The sequence below is a fragment of the Garra rufa genome, chromosome 8 (genome assembly GCF_049309525.1).
Source record: "Garra rufa chromosome 8, GarRuf1.0, whole genome shotgun sequence".
Taxonomy (NCBI): Eukaryota; Metazoa; Chordata; class Actinopteri; order Cypriniformes; family Cyprinidae; genus Garra; species Garra rufa.
Genome location: NC_133368.1, coordinates 13,592,101 through 13,602,692, shown reverse-complemented (window position 1 = coordinate 13,602,692; position 10,592 = coordinate 13,592,101).

Genomic DNA, 10,592 nt, shown 5'->3' with positions numbered 1-10,592 from the left:
CTTGTGTATCAAGTGTCAAGCCTCTGGTTCTGCCCTAACTGTTTTTACTGTGTTTCACACCTTACGCTCCTAGCTGTGCCTTGTGTCTTGTCAATAAAACACCATCACTACTCATTCTACATCTGGGTCCTCTCTCTTGCAGATTTGCCAATATATTTATTCCTTTTTTTTATTGTTTCAAATTTAGCTAAGAGTTTCTGTCATTAAAAACAGTATATAAATGATAATTTTTTCATATGTTACCTTTCACTTGTGTTAATGGGTTAGTTAACCAAAAATGAAAAAAAAAAGGTTAAAAGTTACATTGTACTTATGTAAAAGACTCTTAGGCTACTGCTGATTTGCAGGGGGAGCATCACAATGGGATGTCAATTAAAACAACATCTGTTTGCATATTTTATTCACTCCAATGCAAGTACACAGAATTTTCACAGGTGTTGGAATGCACAAAATAGGAACAAACAAAGTATAAGTTCAATCAAATTGCATAACAAAATCCAAACCATACAAATATCAAACAAAACTTACATCTGTACACAGCCACACAACACCAAGTCCAGAGCAGCAACAAAGGGTGAGCAAACTGACTGCTGCTCCAAAGCAAGCCATATTTTTTAATTAGCTGCATGTAATTACATCTGTAATGTATTTAATTACATCTATGTTAACCCATCCCTTACACCTTAACCTGCCCATACCTGTCCCTAAACTTATCCGTATCCCACCTCAATAGCAGTAAAATGTTTTGCAATACAATATTAACACAATAAGTGCATTGTGTATGTAAGTATGTAAGTTATAAAAGACCACCTAATATAAAGTGGGACCAGTTGTTCTAAATCTGTATGGGTTTCTTTCTTCTGCTAAATACAAATAAAGACATTTTGAAGATAATAATAATAAAAAATTAAATTAAACATTTTGCAGAACTGCAAGTCAAACTCGTATGAAAGGAACTCATAATAGCATAAATGGGAGTATAAAGAGCATGCTGTAGTTGTTTACTTATACCTTGTATCAGTCAAAAAATTTTAAAGCCATTCAAACAATTAAATAAAAAAAGAACTCTGAATTTATTAGTTTAACATTATATTACTAAATATTGATATTATTAAAAATTGCATTCTTGTGTAACTTCTGCATGAGGTTATCTCCTACCTTTATTGGTCCTTATGTGATCATGATGATGCTTCCACTTGCACCCGCAGAATGAAAGCAAAGCGATGAGAATGAGGGTTATACCCTCTCAGTGAACACGGATGGTTTCTGTTCTCTGGAAAGAGCCTGTTTTGCGAAAATGAAACTTACCCTCCTCCTTCACCCTAAGTCAGGCCCGTAGCCAGCCTGGCAGAAGGGAGGGGTTCTTTTTTTTTTTTTTTCAAAAAGTCAACCTTTTTAAGTTCCCACCCATTTTGTATTTAATTATGAGGTTCAAATAGCCTACTTAATTTTGGTGACTTCTCTATCTGTTGGTATTTTAATAGGCATGATTTTTGATGCAGCAAGAATATTTACTACAATGTTGTCTTGCTTACCAAGATCATGTATCACCTTCTTCAGTAAATATACACAAATAACTAAAGCAATTCATTAACATTTTATAATGCAATACATTCACAGATCCTTTATACAGATGTTCAAAAATAAGAGCTCCAACCCATGATCAGTGTGCAAATTGAATAAACAAAAAAAGTCAATGACAGTTTGAAAAAAGGTTCTTGAACTACCCCTGGTCAGAATGTATTGTGTTTTTCCTTGACCCATGATGCTACACCCCTCCACTGAGTTTTCTGAGCCCCCATTCTGGGCCCCTTTTAACCTCTATGCAGTGTCCTCATTTTCAAAACACAAATATCAAGGAAGGAATTTTAGTTAACTATTTAGGCCTACATGATAGCTACAGGATTTTTTAAATCAAATTTAAGGCTTTTTGTTACCTGTAGAAATAGAATGAAATAGAATGAATATGGAACGAGCAGGGTAGAGCAATGTCTAGTAACATATTAAATATGATTTACAGCTCAGATAATGTTAATCAAAAACAGTGACATCTGTAAAAATTGGAACAACCATTTTTTATGGTGAAATTTATTAAAATTAGCCCTTGGTAGTAGCATACATAAGGATAACCAGTAAAAACACACACATGGGCCTGTAGCACCTCAATACCATGGTATAAAATTAACTACATGGTTTCTAGATATATGAACGAAGAACAGTGGTCTTATTATTAATGCAAAAACGCTATAGAATAAATACCGTAATTATATTACATTACTCATTTAATACATTTAATACATGTCTACATTACAGTTTTTTTCAACTGCTAACAAGCATTTACCAACACTTAAAGTACTTTTTCTAAACTCTTAACACAGCAACACACCTACATCACACAAAGAGCCAAATAGTTAATTTTCTGGCCAAAACCACATTTTGTTAAATAAATACAAACTCTACATTTCAAAATGCTGAAAACCCTTTTCTATACCAACTCTATCAAAACACAGCAAACCCGATTCAAAATCAAGTCATTCGGTCCAAACATTAGCACTAGTTTCAATCCAACAGAAACATATAGTCAGTCATAGCACAGTGACTGTAAAAATACTAACAGATGATGGCTTTACAAAAACTGCATTAACTGCCATGTTTCAGTTCTACCTGCATATAACAGACAATATAAAAATCCATTGTTTTTTGTAATTTAGCCTTCGGTTTACCTTCAACTGAAACCCATTTTACATTTTTAAGTGTTCTTTCTTGGCAACATACTGTCTAAAACCGAATGAGTCATTACTTTATAGAATGTACAATAGAAAGAGATAGGGTCCCCAAGCAGAAATTCAGTTGGAACCTTGATTTCCAGTGGTTGGGGGTTGGATGTGGATGGTGCCCCTATTAGAACTTGGACTAATACACGTTGTTTAATCTGCAGAATTACTTCAGCCTACCCTTTCTGTCACTGATCAGCTCATGCTACAATACCCAAACATTACAAAGTAAAATTTAAAAATATTCAAGTTAAGCTGCACATTGATGAAAGCATCAAGCCATCCAACCACATCGTCGCATCCCTTTCGACATCCGCAAACAGGTGGAAAAAGAAATACAACTACAAATCCAGAGGAGGTACGCAGTTGTGTTGACATGAGCTTGCCAAACCAAGCTGTACTCAAAGAGAGACACCTTTCTCTTCAACACCGTGCACTTGAACTTGAGGGCCATCAGGGCTTAGTTAAAATGAAACAGCTGCTAAGAAAAAAAGTCTGGTTCCCAGGAATAGACAGAGAGGCGGAGCGACTAATATCAGCCTGCATTCCCTGTCAAGCATCAACTAGTCACAACAAACATCAACTGCTTCAGATGTTGGAGTTACCTGAAGGTCCATGGCAGAATGAATGTCTCTGTTGACTTCTGTGGTCCGTTCCCCTCTAGTGACTACCTTCTAGTTGTTTTGGATGAATATTCCAGATTCCCCTTTATAGAGATAACACCATCAACATCTGCACATTCAGTCATTCCATTATTGAACAAAACATTCGTGACATTCGGGGAAAAAAAGGCTGGAAGCCTGTGTAGCCTGCACAGCTAGCGGCAGCATTAGGCCCCGATCACACCGAACGCGTCTTTTAGTTCTAAAAACGCAAGGCGCACAGCACTGCCTTGTTTGGTGACTTTTAATAAAAGAGCAGTGTGCTGCGTTTTTTTTATGTTGCTAAGCAACGACCAAGACAGCTGTCCTGTCAGTCAAATCAAAGGATTATAGCGCGAGCGCTCTAAAATCTTAGTTTTTTTGCTGTTACTGTAAGTAAACTGTCATATTAGCAGAAACCCTAAATAATACAGCTCCGGGTTACTCACGATAGACACCAAAGGTTTCTCTATTTCTTGCAGTCTCCGGACTTTTTAAGCAACGGTAAACTTTCATCACCACAACAGAAGGCCCGCCTCTCCATTCATTCGATTGGACAATGGAAAAGAACGCGAATGACGTTGGGCGTTTTTCCGCTCAGAGTTGATTTTTTTTCAACTTCAGGCGCTCAGAGCGCTCCTGCAAAAACGCGAGGCGCAGCAGGCGGCGAAAACGCGAGGCGCCCGGTGCGCATAAGCGGCGCGCAGAACGCTCACTGCCAACAGAAAACCATTCAAAAGAGGCGCCTCCAACTGCTAAAACGCGTTCGGTGTGATCGCGGCCTAACGGTGCGTTCACACTACAGCGTCAAATCCACGCTCAGTGCCGCTAGCAACGCTACAACGCCACTGCTTTGGGGAGTGTCTAATTTAGGGCTGAGCACACCTCTGAAAAACAATGTTCACACCCTATTTATGTTCCATTGTCTTCTTTTAACGGCAGTTCGAAAACTAAACTGTAGCATATAATGAAAACATGCAAAGTACATTTACTTTTGCTTGACTTTTTCAATAATATGTGATTTCAGCTCAGTAATCCACCAGTTTCAGAAACACGCGTCATAATCTTGCCTTGCCTACTCTTCACAGCGATTGGTTGTCGCCGGCGTTTTGCGCTCGAAATTTGCATAAAGTTGAGGAATGCCCAACCTTTTGACGCTCTCAGCTGCTCTGAACGCTTTCTCCGCGCCGCTTCCAATCCCAAAATGCACCACGCGACCGTTTACGCGCAACTTCCATATGAATGAATTGAAAACGCTCGCTTCGCCCCGCTCGCTACGTGCCAGTGTGAACGCACCGTTACACTGGTGTCTGCTACAGGAGCTGGAGGCTGCTGAAAAGGAAAAGGGGTTGGGGTACTGGACAGAAAGTCTGAGATGTAAGGACCTGTGTTGCGAGCGGATACAGCTTTGTCCTTGCATCTGCTGCTGAAGCTGTAAGCCGTGGAAAAAGGGGAGTGGTTTGTGGCTTTTAGCGGGACATGCTGAAATGTCTGGGTAGCCTTAGCGATTGTTAGATTTATCAAATTTCTCAGACTACCCTAGCAACTTGTTTTTCAAAGCAACTAACAAATGTAGTCATTTAAAAAAATTGGAAATCTTTAAAATGTTATAAATGATAAAAAGCATGTTTTTTTCTTTTAACAACACAAAAGAAATAAAGTATTAAAACAGCCAGCCAAGTGGCACATCGGCTGGTTAGACAGTTTGAGTAATTTCAGTGCATATTCTAAGCATTTTGCATCATGGTTACATAATGACATTACCATCCAATGATGCCGCGACATCATTTGACAACATCTAGCAAATAATAACCCGCTATTAGTTTTTTTTTTTTTTAAACCTGAAAATTATTTGGCAACACTGGTGGTCTGTGCGGCTAGTGGAGGCATACGGTGCGGGCACCACTGCAGGCTACCCGGACATTTCAGCATGTCCCGCTAAAAGCCACAAACCACTCCCCTTTTTCCAGCTGATATCTGGCTCAGCCACAACAAATCTGTGTACTTAATGTACTTGTGAGCCCCCGGCTTCATTTCCGGGGTGGCCCGGTAGTCAGTGTTCAGTGACATAACTGGCAATTACTTAACTAACTAAACCTTTTGTATTGCCTGTTCCTCTTTCAGTCAATCGGCAGGGTGGGTGGTGCTAGATCTTGATTATAACTCACTAGTTTGTCCATTTCCAAAGAATCATAATGTCCACAACACGCAATGGTCTTATGGGTGAAGTTCCCGTTTAATATAAATTTCAGATGAGATGATACATGAACTTGGATTGTATTTGAGCTCGTCCACCACCAGCAAACTAGCGTTTAGCAGTAAAAATCGTATGATCTCCACCACCCTATCCACCTTCTCACGCCCAACCACCTGTGGCTTTATAAAAATACTGCCACCTAGCGTGAACCACCACCACTACAACAAAAAGTAATGAATGGCTCCCACACACCGGCCCCTAATTGGGAGAGTGTGCCCAATTAAACTACAAGAAAACAGGGAGCAAAATGAAACTAATTTCTTCAATTCTTCTTCTTTTTTTTAGATCAGTGTTAACCAACACTGAGTTATGAACTTCACACAGCTTCTTGTAACAGGAAAAGCTTGGAGATAGGGCGCTCCACCTGCCCTGTCTTAGTCTTCAACTGTACGGAACGTACAAATCCTTTCTTGTCTGGGTAAGTCCTTATTACTCTTCCCATGACCCATGATCCTCGAAGAGTATTGTGATCCATGACAATGACAATGTCTCCTGTCACAAAACTTCTTCTAGGCTTCGTCCACTTTTGCCGTTCTTGTAACAGCGGTAGGTACTCCCTGATCCACCTTTTCCAGAACAAATCCGAAAGATATTGAACTTGCCTCCATCGTCTTCTAACGTAAAGATCACTTTCTTGAAAAAGTCCAGGGGCTAGAACAGGTTTTCCTTTCAATAAAAGGATGTGATTGGGAGTAAGAGCTTCCAGATCATTAATGTCATCAGATACCTTGGTTATAGGCCGGTCATTAAGAATGGCTTCAATCTCACATAAGATGGTAAGAAGGCTTTCATCATCCAATGACTGTTGCTGTAAAACTGAATGCAGAACTCGTTTAACCATCTTGATGAGACGTTCCCAAACGCCACCATGATGTGAAGCACCTGGAGTGTTAAAGATCCAGTCAATGCCTGCTTTAAGAAGAACACCATGAATCTTACTGTGATCAATGGCCGCCAAGGTTTCTTTCAACTCTCGTGCTGCTCCAACGAAATTTGTACCATTGTCTGATCTTAGGCTTTGGATTTGACCTCTGCGACAAACAAATCTTCTAATAGCATTTATACAAGAATCTGTGCTTAAAGAATATGCCACCTCCAAATGCACGGCTCTACTAGCCATACAGGTAAAGATAACCCCATACCTTTTGGCCATAGCACGTCCTCTCTTGACCTCAATAGGTCCAAAATAATCCACCCCCACATTTGTAAAAGGCGGCAGATCTGGAGATACTCTTTCTTTGGGCATGTCCGCCATTTTTTGTTCATTCGGCTGTCTGCGATGCCTTCTACAGACCACACACTCAGATATTATCCTCCGACAAGCAGAATTGGCATTCGTAATCCAATACTTTCTTCGCAAGGTTGAAAGCATGTGATTTCTCCCAGCATGTCCAAGCTGTTGGTGTATGGACCGCAAAATAAGACTGGATACATGTTGACCTTTAGAGAGAATCACAGGATGTTTAAGCTCCTCAGGCATAGCTGCACGACTGAGCCTTCCACCTACTCTCAACAAACCGTCCTTCAATACAGGATCCAATCTATAAATGTTACTTGCTTTCTTTACACCAGATGCTCCAGCTCTCAACATTGAAACCTCTTCTTTATATGTTTCTTGCTGACTAAAACAGACAATGGCATCTTCAGCCCTGTGGAGATCACTTACAGAAAGTGGTTGCTTAACAATTACAGTTCTAATTTCTCTCATCTTCGCTTCCACCTTCTTCAGATCCACAGATAGGCCTAAGGAAACCATAACCTCCTTCCTCTTTTTACTCAGTTCCAACAGAATGGATTTGAACTTCAGGAACCAAGCAACAGAGATCTTGAGCTTAGACCACTCAGAAAAATAATTCATTAGCTTAGTGGTTGCATCTTCAACATGTGAAATGACATTCACCAAGATGTCTCTTTTGACCTCTGGGTCATCCAAAGAGATGGACTGTGTCTCAAGCGATCTTGGCCAATACATTTCTGGTCTTTGCAAAAAGTCAGGACCCTCCAACCACCTCTTGCATGCAAAAAACCCATCCACACTCAAGCCTCTGGAGGCTTCATCAGCAGGATTATTCTTAGAGCTGATGTACCTCCATTGACTGAGATTTGTTGCTTCCCTTACTGCAGCCACTCTGTTAGCAACGAAAGTATGGAATCGTTTCGTCTCATTGTTGATATATTTCAACACAGTTTGACTGTCTGTCCAGAAGCATGACTCCTCCAAGTGCAATGACAGCTCCTTCCTCAACATCCTGTCAACTTTAACAGCCAGCACAGCAGCTGTAAGTTCAAGACGCGGGATGGTAGTTTGTTTTAACGGTGCAACCCTGGCCTTGCCCAACATGAATGTCACATGCACCTCATCATCTTGATTTGTCAGCCTTAAATAGGATACTGTGCCATAACCATAGCTACTGGCATCTGCAAAATGATGAAGTTGCGCACTGGCCAGTCTTCCAAACCCTTCTGGCTTGATACAGCGGCTTACTTTAATCTGTGATACTTTCTCCAACTCCAACAGCCATCCAGTCCATTGTTGCAGGAATGTATGGGGTATAGGCTCATCCCAAGACATCTTTCTTTTACACATTTCTTGCAAAAGCAACTTTGGCTGCAAGGTGACTGGTGATAAGAACCCCAACGGATCGTAGATGGAACTGACAACTGATAGAATTCCACGTCTGGTATGTGGACGCCTTTCCACTGCATGTTTAAATGTGAAAGTGTCACTTTCAACACACCAATTCAATCCAAGTGCCATCTCCAAGGGTAAGCTATCCTGTTCCAAGTGCAGCTGTCTAGTTGGTTTCGATCGCTTGGTTTCAGGAATAGATGATAACACAGCCCGACTGTTGCTTGTCCATTTGAGCAACTGAAAACCTCCTTTTGAGCATACTTCGGTCAGCTCTGTAACCAATTTCATAGCTTCCTCTTCTGAAGGCAAGGACTTCAGACAATCATCCACGTAAAAGTTGTTGTAGATGGTCTCAATCACTTCAACTTGAAAGTCATCCTTATTATCTGTTGCAGTTTTCCTTAAAGCATAGCTTGCACAACTCGGAGACGAGACAGCTCCAAAGAGGTGTACCTTCATTCTGTGTTCCAATGGGCTTTGTGTCACATCTCCCTCCGGCCACCAGAGAAAGCGAAGAAAATTCACATGTCTTTCTGACACTCTTACTTGATGAAACATAGCTTGGACATCCGTCATCAAAGCAATGTTTTCCAGTCTGAATCTTGTTAAGACACCAAAAAGTGAATTGGTTAGGTCAGGACCTTGTAACAAATTACAATTCAGAGATGTTCCTTTAAATCCAGCTCCACAATCGAAAACTACCCTCAAGGTTTTCTTTCGCGGGTGATACACCCCGTGATGCGGTAAGTACCACACATGTCCTTTTTCACATTCCAGCTGTTCTTTAGGCACCACTTCAGCATATTTGCTGTCAATCATATGTGAGATAAACATTGTATACTCTTCCTGATAGGACTTGTTTCTTTCAAACTTCCTTTTCAGGCAATTAAGACGCTGTTCCACTATGCACCGATTATTTGGCAGGGTGACGTTATCAGTCTTGAAGGGTAAATCCATGCAATAATGTCCTTCTTGTAAGTGCGTGGACCTTTCAAGAATGTCCATAAATCTCAAATCATCCCTTGACATCTCCTGTTTCTCCTCCAACGACTTCTCATTAAAGTCTTGGTTGTACTGAGAAATTAACAGTTCCTCCAATCTGGCGATAGATATCCTGTTAGCATAAATGGTTGAGCAGCTTCTCTTGCAACACCCACCTTTGCTTCTTAATGGACCGTTAACGACCCAACCCAAAAGGGTCCTCACGGCATAAGGTCCACCACCTTGACTGTTAATAATCTCCCAGGGCTCAATTAAATTTGGTGCATTAGCTCCAATCAAGATTTCGACATTGGCGTCCAATTCAGGAATCTTAATACCTCTCAAATAGTCCCAATTTTCAAGATCTTGCTGGACTGGAATGTTACTTAATGACACAGGAATTTCTTCTTGTGTATACACCTCTGGTAACGCAAAGAACTGGCTGCCGTCCAACTTAGCCAACTCCAATCCTGCAACAACTTGACTTTCAACAACATTTTCTTGACCCATAGTACGTAGTAAAATATTGGTCTTCTTACCTTGAAGATTCAACTTCTTCACAAGACTACTGGTACAAAATGTTGCTGTACTTCCAGAGTCCAAGAAGGCATATGTCTTAAGTACTTTATCTCCTTTCTTGGATTTCACTTGCACAGGTACAATGGAGAGAGCACAACACTGATCTCCGGCCCCAGTAAACCCACAAGCCTGTGAAGACACTAGTGCATTACTAATTTCCCTTTCTTGAGGTTTAGTTACCATTTCCTTGCTGTAAATATGCAGAATAGTTGGATGTTTTAATTTGCATTCATTACAGGTTAGACGATTTCTACATTCTTTGCTCATATGACCCACCTTCAAGCATCCAAAGCAAACTCCCTTCCCTCTCAGGAATTCGATCTTTTCTCGTTGAGAAACTTTAATCAGCTCTGGACACTGAACTAACAGATGAGACTTTTTACAGTAGAGACAAAGATCCAAGCCTGACTCCTTGTAAGCACCCACCTGCCCAGATGTCTTGCATATTGTAGCCTTGAGAGCTTCATTAGGAATGGTGGCTGAGGTGTAAGTTGCAAAGCTACTACCTTTGATGGTATTCCTTGTCGGTGGTTTGTTCTTATTAATGGTCTTTGAAGTAGTCAGTTGTGTGTCTGTAATATCGCCAAAAAGTGGATGAGACAAAATCTTAACCTGCTTCTCCAAGAAGTTCACCATATCTGGAAAAGTTGCTCTCAAGCCTCGTCGCTCTTGAAGTTCACAGGCTGTTGACCTCCATCTTTCCCTTAACTTATAAGGCCATCGCATTA